Source organism: Hevea brasiliensis, chromosome 18, assembly GCF_030052815.1.
Source record: "Hevea brasiliensis isolate MT/VB/25A 57/8 chromosome 18, ASM3005281v1, whole genome shotgun sequence".
Classification (NCBI taxonomy): domain Eukaryota; kingdom Viridiplantae; phylum Streptophyta; class Magnoliopsida; order Malpighiales; family Euphorbiaceae; genus Hevea; species Hevea brasiliensis.
This window is the reverse complement of record NC_079510.1, coordinates 40,044,714-40,058,442: the sequence shown is the minus strand read 5'-3', so window position 1 is coordinate 40,058,442 and position 13,729 is coordinate 40,044,714. Positions and strand designations below refer to the sequence as shown.

Sequence of the window (13,729 nt, the reverse complement as noted above, 5' to 3'; positions counted from 1 at the left end):
TTTAATTCCCCTCAAAATTAAAGTGGCGACTCCTCACTCTTACCTACTTCGGTGAGGGTTTGTTCAGGAGACCGCAAAACCCCTTGCGACAGGGTGCCTTATCCAAAGAGCTATGAAAATCACCTATTAAAGTAACTTAACACCCCTTTAGCCATACCAGCAATCCATATACCCATCCTTCAAAATGCAAAGAATTTAATGCTTATCCAAGCTTTCACCGCTTAGCCATCAAGTCAATTATCATTCAAAATCCCCAAACCAACCAATCAAAAGAGAGAGTCATGCTCAAAAGGAATTCTAGGACCGTCAATAACCAAAGTGTCTCTATATGGAATGATGGAATTGAATGAATGAATGAATAATTTTCCAATCCCATAGGCAAATTCCCTACTCCCATCTCCACTAATGTAACAAGTACTATCAAGAGATCAAAGGTCTTTTTAGGGATGTAATGAGGCCATGGGGTTCAAAATGAGGCTAAGAAGAAAGAGGGGTAAAAAAGGCTTCAAAGCATGAGAATATTTTCAATTTTGAAACATAAGGTACACTTTATTATATATATTTTTTCTTTTTCTCTCTTTTTTTTTTATATAGGAGAGAGAAATACACAATGAGGATTGTCAAGTGCTAGCATATTTTACAAAACACATAAAATGGAGGGACATTTTAATACTTTAAACTTGTATTTTGCATTTTCTTTTGATGCTTGTCTCTAAAATTTGCCACCCCCAAACTCATTTCTTTTAATACTTTGGGTGGATTTCTTTCATTTTGAATGACAATGGTGAAAAACACATATACTAGCACTTTTACAAGATGACAAGCACTTCTTCTCCCTTTTATTGTATATTTTTTTTTAATTTTTATTTTTATTATTTTTTTAGAAAGTGTACCTAATATTCAATATTATTCTCATGAAAAGGGTTGGAGTGTTTGGTTCATTGGCTAGGTAACAATAAGGTTTTCAAGAAAAATTAGGAATAAAAAGGCTCAAAGGGGTTTGCAAGGGTAAATTTTAATTAGGAAAAAGGGCCAAAGGTTTAAAATGAGAATGTTTTAAATCAAAGAATGCCTAATCATCTCTCTTTTCAAGTATAAGCTGGTATTTCGCCTTGAAAGGTTTAGAAATTTTGTTCTAGGATTGGTGAGACATCATTTGACTACCTTATATCCAATAACTCCCTCTAAACACTTCCTTCTCCAAATGACTAGTTGGGTGGCTTTTTGGCTAAGAAGATATAGGCAAGGGATAGACACTTCAAAACCTTGCACCTTTTAGGAAACTTTCAATCCACAAACCCAACTAAAAGGTGGGTCAAATCACTCTCATAGGCACATTTTCAATACTCAAGGGATTTGGCAAAAGATTTTAATGCATGGTGCATGATTCCTAAAATGAGTAATGTATTAACTAAATGGAGGAAGTCTATTTGTATGCAATGTGTACAATTTCTAAGTGATGTATAATGTGTGTGTAAATGTGTTATGTATATGTATGTATGGATGTATATGTAAAATATTTACAATATATGTAAATGAAATGGGATGAGATGTTCCTATACTCAAAATGTGAAAAATGAAGCAAAAATCAAAATGTGCACCCCCAAACTCAAAATTAGACATTGTCCTCAATGTCTCAAGCAGTGTATTATAAAAACTCAAAGCAAAGGGAATAATCAGGATTAATGAAATTTAAGAGCAAAAAGAAAGAGTTACCTGGTATAGAGCAGATGAGAATTCAAAATATAATGGGGATGCATAAGAAGCTGCACAGGTTATGCAGAGTAAAGTGCTATCCAAAACAGGTGCATAAGTAGGGTGCATAAGCCGTGTGGTTCTGCATGAGTGGCAATAAGGACTGCACAGGCTATGCAAAATATTTGCATAAGAGGATTCACAGCCTGTGCAGTATATTCAAAAGGAAAATGGGTGCCGAAAACAAATTTTGATTTGAACAGGACATGTGTAAAACTGCATAAGGGGAGAATGAGTGTGCATAACTTATGCACTCTCTTATGCAGGTTTTGGTGGAAGATAAAGAGTGTGAAAAACTGATTATGCAAGAGTGCATAGCTTATGCGCTGACTTATGCAAGTTTCGGCTAAAAATGGAAGTGTAGGAATTGTGGTCATGCAAGAGTGCATAAGCCGTGCACTCTCCTTATGCAAGTCTCGGCATGTTTTGGTTTTTTTTTTCTTTTTTTTTTTTTTTTTTTTTTTGAGAGTGTGGTCATGCGGAAGTGCATAAGTTATGCACTCTCCTTATGCAAGTCTCAGCAGGTTTTAACTTTTGGAGAGTGTGGTTATGCGGAAGTGCATAAGTTATGCACTCTGCTTATGCACCTCTCGGCAGGTTTTGAAATTCAGAATTGATGGTTATGCGGAAGTGCATAAGTTATGCATCCTGCTTATGCACTTTTCGGTGGGTTTTGATTTTCAGGGTTTGTGGTTATGCAGAAGTGCATAAGTCATGCACCCTCCTTATGCAGGTCTCGGCAAGTTTTGGTGTTTGGAAAATGTGGTCATGCAGTTGTGCATAAGCTATGCACTCTGCTTATGCACCTCTCGGCAAGTTTTGAGATTTTGGGTTGGTGGTCATGCAGTTGTGCATAAGCTATGCACTCTGCTTATGCACTCCTCGGTGGGTTTTGGAATTTTGGGTTTGTGGTTATGCAGAAGTGCATAAGTCATGCACTCTGCTTATGCACCTCTCAGCAGGTTTTGGGTTTCAGAGTTTTCGGTTATGCGGAAGTGCATAAGTCATGCACTCTCCTTATGCAGGTCTCGGCAGAGAGAGAAAATCAGAGTTTGTGGTTATGCAGAAGTGCATAAGTCATGCACTCTCCTTATGCAGGTCTCGGCAGAGAGAGAAAATCAGAGTTTTTGGTCATGCGGAAGTGCATAAGTTATGCACTCTGCTTATGCACCCCTCGGCAGGTTTTGATTTTTGGAGTTTCTGGTTATGCAGAAGTGCATAAGTCATGCACCCTCCTTATGCAGACTTCGGCAGAGAGAGAAAATGAAGAATTTGAAGTTATGCAAATGTGCATAAGTCATGCACTCTGCTTATGCAGGTTTCGAAAAATATGAAATTTGACAAAATTAGGCTATGCAGAGTTGCATAAGCTATGCACTCTTCTCATGCACTTTGCAATATGAATGAAAATGGCAAGAATTGTGGTTATGCAGGATTGCATAAGCTATGCAGTTGCTTATGCACAATTCAACAAGATTAAGATTGCAATGGAACATGATTTGCAAGTGTGAAAAATACCCTAGAATGAAGAAATATAATTCCATGAAGCATAAACCATGAGAAATTTTCACCAAAAACACATCAATATATACAAAGTTCATAAAAAATGCATCACACAAGCTTGTAGAAGATGGATCCTGCATAAAAGGCATTTGTGACCCATGCCATTTTAACTCAAATTCTGCAAATCAACATTTAGCACATTAAAACTCAATAAAATCTGCATAAAGTTGTATCTATTCACAAATGATGAACTCCCCAAGTCATGCTAAGAAAAATGCAGCATTTCCACCTTAAATCCCACAACCCAAATAAGCTCATAACTGCAAAAATGGCTTACTTACCACCATATTAACATTAAAAGCACATTTACTTAAAAGTTACACACCCAACCTCACCAAGAACGTAAGCCATCTACTGCAGACACCCTCTTTGCTGCAGAATGTCATTTTTTTGCTCTGTATAAACCAGGTAGCAACCCAAGGACATAATTCATCTGCTGCAGACCTTTCCTTGCTGCAGATTTCATTTTTCCTCTCTGCATAAACCAGGTAGCAGACCCTGCACTAGTTATGCAGCAAAAATCAATCAATTTGTAGGAGATTTAAAGAACATAATTTGTGTTAAGGGTCACTCCAGCAGTTCACCAACCTTCCTCCATTGAAATACATCTACAAGGGACAAAATTCAACAAATGTCAAAAATTGAATTTGGGGAGATTCAAGATAAAAACAAAAGTAATGAAAGTAAAAGTAAATCAGCAAAATAAAAATAAAAGGACTTGGGATGCCTCCCAAGAGGGCTAATTTATAGTCCTTAGCTGGACTTTTGTCATTTTTCATGGTGGCTGGAATTGGAATTTATTGCCTCTGTTTCCAATAGGTGCTTCAATGAATCTATACTTCATTTTCTTTCCATCACATGAGAAGATCCTTGTTGCTTTGTCTAAAAATCCGACCATTTCTTTCTTGACAACCTTTGGTGTATCTTTTTCTTTGAGAGATGGTTGCTTGACCTCACTTTTCTCCACTTGCTCAAATTGAAAGATTGATGCCATATGACAAGGTGGATTACCCTTTAAATGTTGTGCAAATGCAGCCTCTTTTGGATTTTCATCATTGATACTCCCTTCATGGATAAGACAACTTTCAAGAGAAGCCTTCAGATAGCTCTTTCTAAAGTGCTCTTTTACTAACTCATCAACTATATCAATTCTCAAACAAGAGTCTACATCTTCATGTTGCTTCTTCTTATCATTGCCAATATTGAAGACTAAATGATCCTCTCCGACTCTGAGAGTAAGCTTCTCACCTTTCACGTCAATCAAAGCACCAGCTGTAGCTAGGAAAGGCCTCCCCAAAATGATTGGGATATTAGAATCCTCTTCCATGTCCAAGATGACAAAGTCAACAGGTATATAGAATTTCCCAACCTTCAGAGGCACATTCTCTAAAATCCCTTCAGGATACTTAATTGATCTATCAGCTAACTGAAGATAAATGTGAGTTGGCTTAAGATCTCCCATGTTGAGCTTCTCATAGATGGAGAGGGGCATAAGGCTTACACTAGCCCCTAAATCACATAAAGCTTTTATAGAACATGATTCCCCAATGTGGCATGGAATTGAAAAACTCCCTGGATCCTTGAGCTTTGGAGGAAGTTTTCTTTGGAGGATAGCACTGCATTCCTCAGTTAAGGCTACAGTCTCATAATCTTCAAGTCTCCTCTTATTTGAGAGAATTTCTTTTAGAAACTTAGCATAAGAAGGCATTTGGGAAAGAGCATCAATAAAAGGCACATTTATGTATAGCTTCTTCAAAACCTCTAAGAACTTCCCAAATTGCTTATCAAGCTTGGCTTTTTGAAATCTCTGTGGAAAGGGAAGCTGTGGCTTGTAAGGCTCTGGAGGTATGTATTTCTCTTCTTTCTCTTTTCTTGCACTCTCTTTCTTTTCACTCTCTTGTTTTTCATTTTCATCAACATCTTCCTCATTTTCTCTCTTCTCACTTTTTTCACTCTTCTCATTATGTACTATTTTACCACTTCTCAGTGTAATGGCATGACATTGCTCTCTTGGGTTTTCTGGTTGACTTGGTAGTTTTCCAAAAGACTTAGTACCTGAGGAAGATGCTTGTTGTGCAATCTGATTTTTCAGCATTCTGTTATGTGTCTGCATCTGTTCTAGCCTTGCTTTCATCTCTCTCATCTCCTCATCATGCTTATTTTGGTTAGCAAGAATCTGTTGTAATAAAGCTTCTGTGGTGGAACTTTGTTCTTGCTGTTTTGGAGGAGGATTCATATTTTTCTGCTGAAAATTAGGCAATGGTTGCCTATTTTGCTGATATGGAACTCCTTGCTGCTGTTGTGGTTGAAAATTCTGATTTGGAACTTGACTTTGCTGATTTCCCCATGAAAAGTTGGGATGATTCCTCTAATTTGGATTGTAAGTTTGAGAGTAAGGATTCCCCATTTGCTTGTTTCCATAATTACCTACATATGCAGCTTGCTCTCCGTAATCTACTCCACAGCTGGTAGTTCCCTCTGCATAAGCCACTTGTTGTGAACTTCCAGATGATGATGATGAACTAACCAACATACTTAAGTCTTCCATCTTCTTAGCCAAGACATTTGTGAGTGCATCAAACTTTGCATTAATCATGTTGAACGGATCAAGATCATACATTCCAGCAGCTTGCCTCCTTTGAGTTGGAGCTGGTCCTCTTGGACTACTCCAAAGATGAGTATTCTTTGCAATTTTCTCCAATAGCTCATAAGCTTCATCTTCATGCTTCATAATAAATTCTCCTCCTGTTTGAGCATCAATAATCCCTCTAATTGCAGGAGTGACATTTGTGTAAAAATTCTGGTTGATCATCCATTTCGGAATGGCATGATGTGGGCATAGTCTCTCTAATTCCTTCCATCTCATCCATGATTCATAAAGAGTTTCATCCTCTCTTGGTCTGAAAGGTGTCATTTGATTCCTCAGTTCTTAAGTTTTTCCAGGTGGAAAATATTTTGCAAGAAATGCATCAGTGAGTTGCTCCCAATTTGTAATGGAGTTGTGAGGTAAAGAATCAAGCCAATCTAATGCTCTATCTTTCAAAGAGAATGGGAATAGCTTCAATCTTGCTGCATCATCAGACACTCCAGGTTGTTTTTGCATGTCGCAAATCATAGCAAACTTCTTCAGGTGTGTGTGTGGATTTTCAGAAGGATGACCCCCAAATTGAGAATTTTGAATCATTTGAAGAACTCCAAAATCCATCTTGTAACTATTTGCATCAATTCTTGGTCTTGCTATGCTCTCTCTCAAGTCATCAAAACGAGGAAAAGCATGATCCATCATACTTCCCCTAGGCACGTTTGCATTAACAACTTCTTCCCCTTGGGCTGCATTTTCATTGTTTCGATCATTTCCAGCATTACCAACACCAATTCTAATTCTTTCATCAGCCATGTCTGCTTCTAATTCAATTTCTCTCAAAGCTTCTTTCCTTCTTCTGGTTTCTTTCTTGTTGGCTTTACAAAATTTCTCAATTTCAGGATTAAACAATAAGGATGTGTCACTTGTGCTTCTAACTCTTCTCATAAAAGATTAAAAGTACCTGAAAAATAACAAACAAACACAAAATGAAAAGATAACAAAAACTAAAATAAAACTATAGACAATTAAAATAATCAAGAATTCAATCTTAAACAAACAACTCCCCGGCAACGGCGCCAAAAACTTGATGTGGCCCAACCGCAAGTGCACGGGTCGTACAAGTAATATAGTAAAGATATCGTTCCCACGAGGAGTTGTGTTATTGATTGAATTTTTTATATAAAAAGTTGACTAAATTGAACTAATTTCAAAATTAAAACAATAGATTGAATGGGTATTGGAGTATGAAATTTATATATGCAAAATTGATAATCTATTCTATGTAATGATTTAACTAAAATTGCATCAAATTGAAATAAGCAAGTTCAAATATGGCAATATTCAAAATGGCAAGCAATTAAATTTGATTGGAGATTAATAATGATAAAAAGGTGATTCCGGAGTTCGGGATTTCATATTCGAGCTATTTTGGGATTTTAAATTGGTTATCCAATCTTGTGAAACTTATGGTTTTAAGGAGACTAATTCTTAAATCCTTCGAATACCCTTTCGAGTGAGACAAAGAGTGCCTTAATCAAACTAATCCTATTTTCGTGGAGTTAGAATTAATTAAGACCCATTAAGTTCTTTAATTAATCTGTGAATCCTCTTAATCCTTAGTCTATTTCTAGATCTAAGTTAATTAAGTCCAATTTCTTGATTATCTATCACAAGGCCTTCTCCTTTCGGTGCTTCAACCATGGATTAAGAACATTACTTAATGGGATCCTACACTAAGCATGTCATTAAGCACACAAGAAATGAATAAAACTCATTAAGACCACAAAATATGGATTACCCAATCAAAATCCACAAAATATCTCAAATATTACAACCCTTACTCCAGAATCAAAAGTAAACTACTCACTATCCATAATGCTTACAAGATATTATGAGTTTAAATGGAAATAAAGCTTTAATCTAAGCTAAGGAATAAGAAATTAAACACTAGAAATGTAGAAAAATATAAGGGAAGAAAGAAATCTGCAAATCTTGGTTGAAAATGGTGTGGAAGGTGAAAGTGACTCTTCAAATTCTGCCTCTCCTCTCCTTTCCTTTTCTGCTCCTTCTCTCCTCCTTCTAAAATGGGAAAATGAGACTATTTATAGCATTTTTCTGACATGGAGCCCTAAAATGGTGTGTTCTAGGAGGAATTATCTGAGGGAATCTTCTGCCAGCTCATTAATGAACTCTTTATGGGACTGCATAAGTTATGCAGTCCCTTATGCAGTTTTCGGCTGGTTCTGGTTCACTTATGCGAAACTGCATGACTTGGTGCATAGGTTATGCACAATTCCGTGAGAGTGCATAAGGGAGGTGTGAATGTGCATAAGCTATGCAGTCTCCTTATGCACATTTCGGTTGGTTCTGGAACAGTGATTTTTCTCCTTATGCAGATCTGCATAGCTTATGCGGCAAGTTATGCACAATTTGGTCAATGCATATTTCAGCTTGAAAACTTGTTTTTGACATCTTTGGCTGTAGAAGTCACTCCTCAATAGCAAAATTTCTCTTCAGTCCTTCAAAAACACCATTTTTCCTACAAAACAAAGTAAAAATTACAAATTAATCCAAAATCGACAATTATGAAAAACTAACTAATTAACTAATGAAATTAGCTAAAAATGACTAATAATCAAATAAAATGGTTATGAAATTAGACCTAAATGACTATGCAAAATGTATGCATCACTTTACCATATCCATAAGGGTCGGGTCCCAGCAAGACAAGCTCAAGCTGCGTCTATCTGTTCAATCCATATCCATAATATACTCCACACACACACACATATCCAAATTATCCTTAGGCAACAACCACAAAGGATTAATAGGAAATAAATATGCAGCAATAGAGTGCTCCAATATATTTAACTACTTATGCATTTATGTTTATGTGGATGCATGAACATATCAACGATATTTAAATAATTAAATAATAATGTTAAAATTACAAATATAATCAATATCCAACTCACAAAGCGATCCAATGCCTATTGGTTCTGCTGAGAAGACGAAGATGCTGATTTGGATCACCTAAGCAAGCATATTAAATAACTATCAAGAATTGACTAATAATAATTTGTAATGAGACAAAAGACTCCTAGGTCCATGCTGAAAATTCAGTAGAGTTTCTCCTATACCTAGGACCTAACCTCCCTACAAGAAGAACACAACTTATATCTCAATAATTCAAAGGCCTTAGGTTCACAATACAACACAACATAATATCCATTTGGGGCCTACCAAAACAACCTAAAATAGTGTAATTGTTCCATTCTAGTCTAGGTGTTTAAACTTCACTATTGATTAAAATTATCCAAATCAACTCTGAAAATTTTATAAATATTCTTGGGGTCCTTAATAATTTTATATTAATATCACAAATGAAATTACTCTATTTCAATCATTCACAAATATTTTATCAGTTAATGAGCTAAACTCAACTTAAGGCAAAAAAGGTCAATTTGAGTTCGTAGTTATCTATGCTAATTCTGACACCTATAACACTTTCGGGGCATCTGAAAATAGTAAGAACGATTGTAATATTGACCCACTTTCAAGGTAGGTCCCGAGGTCCGCGCGTCTTAACCAAAATTACAGTCCTAGGCACGGGTAAAATTTTTCCAAAACGAAAGTATATATATAAAGCCCACAACACCAGGAGTTAAAATATAATTTTATTTAACAAAAAGACAACCTTAAAGACCCAAAATCTCACTAGCAAGCCTGTGGATCTCAGAAATATTTCAATGTCAAAAAATTCTCGAATTGGTATCGTTTCGAAGCTCTCAGGTGTACAACACACTGGTATACTCAGATTTTCAAGAAAATTTTCGATTTAGGAGAAATTTATTCAAAAGTCAAAATAGGAAAAAAATTTCAAAGCTTGATTCGCGCAAATCGGGAATTGACTATGCAATGCCCATAAGGATAAGAGCATTTTGATACCAATAACATTGGAAATGGTGCGGACGATGAAGAAACGATCGGAAAACCAAAATTTGCATTTTATATGTATGGGACGATTTTTTGGCCAAAAGCTCATTGGAAAAAGTGCACTAATGGTTGCAAGGTGTTGTGGGGCGTGGTGGATAGTGGAGATAGGTGGTTGGCTGGAGGGGGAAGGGAGGAAGAAGGAAGAAAGGGGAAGAAAAGAAAAAGAAAAGAAAAGAAAAGGGAGGGAGAGAGAGAACGTGGGTCTGCTAACATTTATGTTTTATTTTTTTTTTTTTTTTTTTTTTTTTTTTTTTTTTTAACTTAAAGCAAAATTATTAATTGATCTTTAAACTATTAAAGATTCTTCAATTAAGTCTAACCTTTTTCAATTAGGTCTATTTCTACTAAAACTATTTTCAAACAAGTTTCAAATAATAATAATAATAATTTTTTTTTTCAGGTTATTACACTCTGAGAGGATTTGTTGTCTTTTATTTTGTGAATATTTGGTATTTTCTCCATTGTGAGGATTTGTTGTTTTCTTCGTTGATGAGTCCCACATCGGTTCTGCAGGGAGGTCTTGGGTGTTATATATATGGGTTTGCAAACCTCCCCTTGTGAGCTAGCTTTTGAGGCGGAGTTAGGCAGGTTCAAATCATTTGGTATCAGAGCCTCACTCTGTATGGGTCGGTGGGCCATGTACAAAGGTTCCCTAACGTTCTTCGGGAGAAGTCGGGGTGAGCGAATCATGACCCTAGTTGCTTCACGAGGACGTTCAGTCTAAAAGGGTCGGGAATGATGAGTTCCACATCGGTTCTGCAGGGAGGTCTTGGGTGTTATATATATGGGTTTGCAAACCTCCCCTTGTGAGCTAGCTTTTAAGGCGGAGTTAGGCAGGTTCATATCATTTGGTATCAGAGCCTCACTCTGTATAGATCGATGGGCCATGTACAAAGGTTCCCTGATGTTTTCGGGAGAAGTCCGAGTGAGCGAGTAATGACTCCGGTTGCTTCACGAGGACGTTCAGTCTAAAGGGGTCGGGAATGATGAGTCCCACATCGGTTCTGCAGGGAGGTCTTGGGTGTTATATATATGGGCTTGCAAACCTCCCCTTGTGAGCTAGCTTTTGAGGCGGAGTTAGGCAAGTTCATATCATTTGGTATCAGAGCCTCACTCTGTATGGGTTAGTGGGCCATGTACAAAGGTTCCCTTACGTTCTTCGGGAGAAGTCAGGGTGGTCGAGTCATGACCCCGGTTGCTTCACGAGGACGTTCAGTCTAAAGGGGACAGGAATGATGAGTCCCACATTGGTTCTGCAGGGAGGTCTTGGGTGTTATATATATGGGTTTGCAAACCTCCCATTGTGAGCTAGCTTTTGAGGCGGAGTTAGGCAGGTTCATATCATTTGGTATCAGAGCCTCACTCTGTATGGGTCGGTGGGCCATGTACAAAGGTTCCCTAACGTTCTTCGGGAGAAGTCGGGGTGAGAGAGTCATGACCCCAGTTGCTTCACGAGGACGTTCAGTCTAAAAGGGTCGGGAATGATGAGTCCCACATCATTCATTCCAATGATTTTTTTTATCATGGAGTTCTTAGTTATGTAAGTACAGATTTTATCCTCAAGAAGATATTAAGGTTTGATGGTTTCTATATTGGTCTCATAAAAAGACTGTGGAGCCAACAATGGTAGATTACCATCAAGTGGAGTGTGCTTCCGGCCAAATGACTAAATCGAATATTCTGTCAATATAATTTAGGTCTTTAAAATCAAGATGAAAGCTATTATATTTTGTACAAAATTTTTATTTTAAATTTTTTTATACAAAATTACAGTAGATGAAATTTTGCACTCCAAATTTATTTTTTGTCTCTATTTTATAAAATTTTCATTCTCCAAAAATAAATAAATTAATTGAATATATACATTATAGCTTTATTCTTCTTCCTTTTATTTAAATAAATAATTCATATTAAGAGAGGGGATTATGGGCTGCTAGCCTAGAAATTAAAAGAGAAAAATAACCGCTTTGATTTTCTTGCTTTTCAAAGTTTTAATTTTATTTCGTTACAAGTGCATAATTTTATTAAAAATTCAATTCATATCATTTTATTTCATATTTTTTCTATTATTACTATGGGATAATGTAAAAAAGAATAATAATAACTTTGAGTTTTTTACAATTATACCACAATTTTTTTTTAAATAAAAATATTATGAACTTTTAACTTCTTTACAATTGCACCTTACCGTCAATTAATCCATTAAGGGGGTGTTTGGTTTACCTGTTGGGTGCAGTTGATAGCTGATAGATACCCAAACAGGTAAATTATAGTGTTTGGCAAGCTTAAAAAAATAGAGCTGATAGCTAATGGGCAACTGATATGATACCCATCAGCTGCAGTTTATATCAACTCTAATTTTAGAGCTGTTTCTCATTAGCTGATAGCTGATTTGGTTTTATTTTTTATTTTGACCATATTATCCTTTTTTATTTAACTTGAAAATTAATATCATTAATATTTTTATTTTTTTATTTGTAATTTTAACATTTTAATTAATGTATTTCAATTTTGATAAAATATTTTTTATTAATAACATAAAATATAAAATATTTATTTATATCTAAAAACTTAAAATTAATTATAAATTTTTCTATTAACAATAATAATTATTTTATTATTTTATTTATATTTTTAAAATTATTTAATTATCTTAAAAAATAATTATTTTCTTATTTCAATAATAAAATAAATGATATAATATAAAAGATTAATAATTATATATTTATTTAAATAATATAATATATTAATTTAATAATTATATATTTAATTTAATAATAAAATAAATAATATAATGTAATAAATTTATAATTTTATATTTATTTAAATAATAAAATAAATTATATGATATATATACCCTTATTAGTCATTTCACATATCAACAGCAACAGTTAAATATAATTTTACCAAACACTTAACATAAAACAGCTATCATCAGCTATCAGTTATCAGCTAACAATAATAGCTATCAGGTAATAGCTATCAGTTGCATTCAACAGTTAAACCAAACAGACCCTAAATCTAACAGCTGAAGCTATGTCAGCATGTTTAATCCCCCAAATTAAAACATAAAAAACCCCTAATACAGAGAAAAGGAAAATTTTGTAAAAACTAACGTTTCCTCCCGCCTTCAGGCACTCCCTTGTCCATATAAGAGGCCCTCCAAAATGACACAGCTTCCATCTCCTCCTTCCACATTCTCAGCACGTGAAATGACACTTCAACACACTAACTCCTTCCCTACTAGTCGAAGACCCCATGTCTTCTCACTTCCTCAACAATCGACTGAACATAGCTCCAAACCACCAGAGTCCCTCCATCGAAGACCCATTCACCACAATCGTCTCCTTTATCGAACCTTTACTGCATCAATCTAGTGTCAACACCTAGTCCAAACCACATGCAAACCACCATTCCTCGACAATCACCTCCCCTTACTTCAATCCCGTCTCCATCACCTCATTCTCATATGCAATAAACCCAACTTTCTCGCCCACCAAACTTCAACACTCCATTTCAATGCTCCTTCAACATTAGGCCATCATCATCTTCACCTTCACACAACAACCCAATCTCAAGCTTGAACTGCTTCAGTGAGTTGGTGGTTTTCAGAGAATTGCTTCAGGCGTGAACTGCTTAAGAGAGTGCGATCTACTGTGGGAGCAGTTGTTGTATGGATTTGTGAAGGCTTGATTAAAATACAGTGGAAGAGAAAGGTGATGGCTTCTACTGTGGTTTCCAAAAAAGAGGAGATAAAGGGTGACTAAATTTGTGATACAAAACAAAATGGGTCTTTATTGGAGTGATAGGAACTAGTGATTTGATTATATC

At 35.7% G+C, this 13,729-nt stretch overlaps 1 non-coding gene across 1 annotated transcript; it reads left to right on the top strand.

Annotated features, from left to right (window-relative positions):
* Positions 1-6,140: 6,140 nt before the first annotated feature.
* Positions 6,141-6,247, top strand: LOC131176147 (small nucleolar RNA R71). The gene has a single exon (XR_009146272.1). It is a non-coding gene; the product is annotated as a small nucleolar RNA R71 (small nucleolar RNA).
* Positions 6,248-13,729: the final 7,482 nt, after the last annotated feature.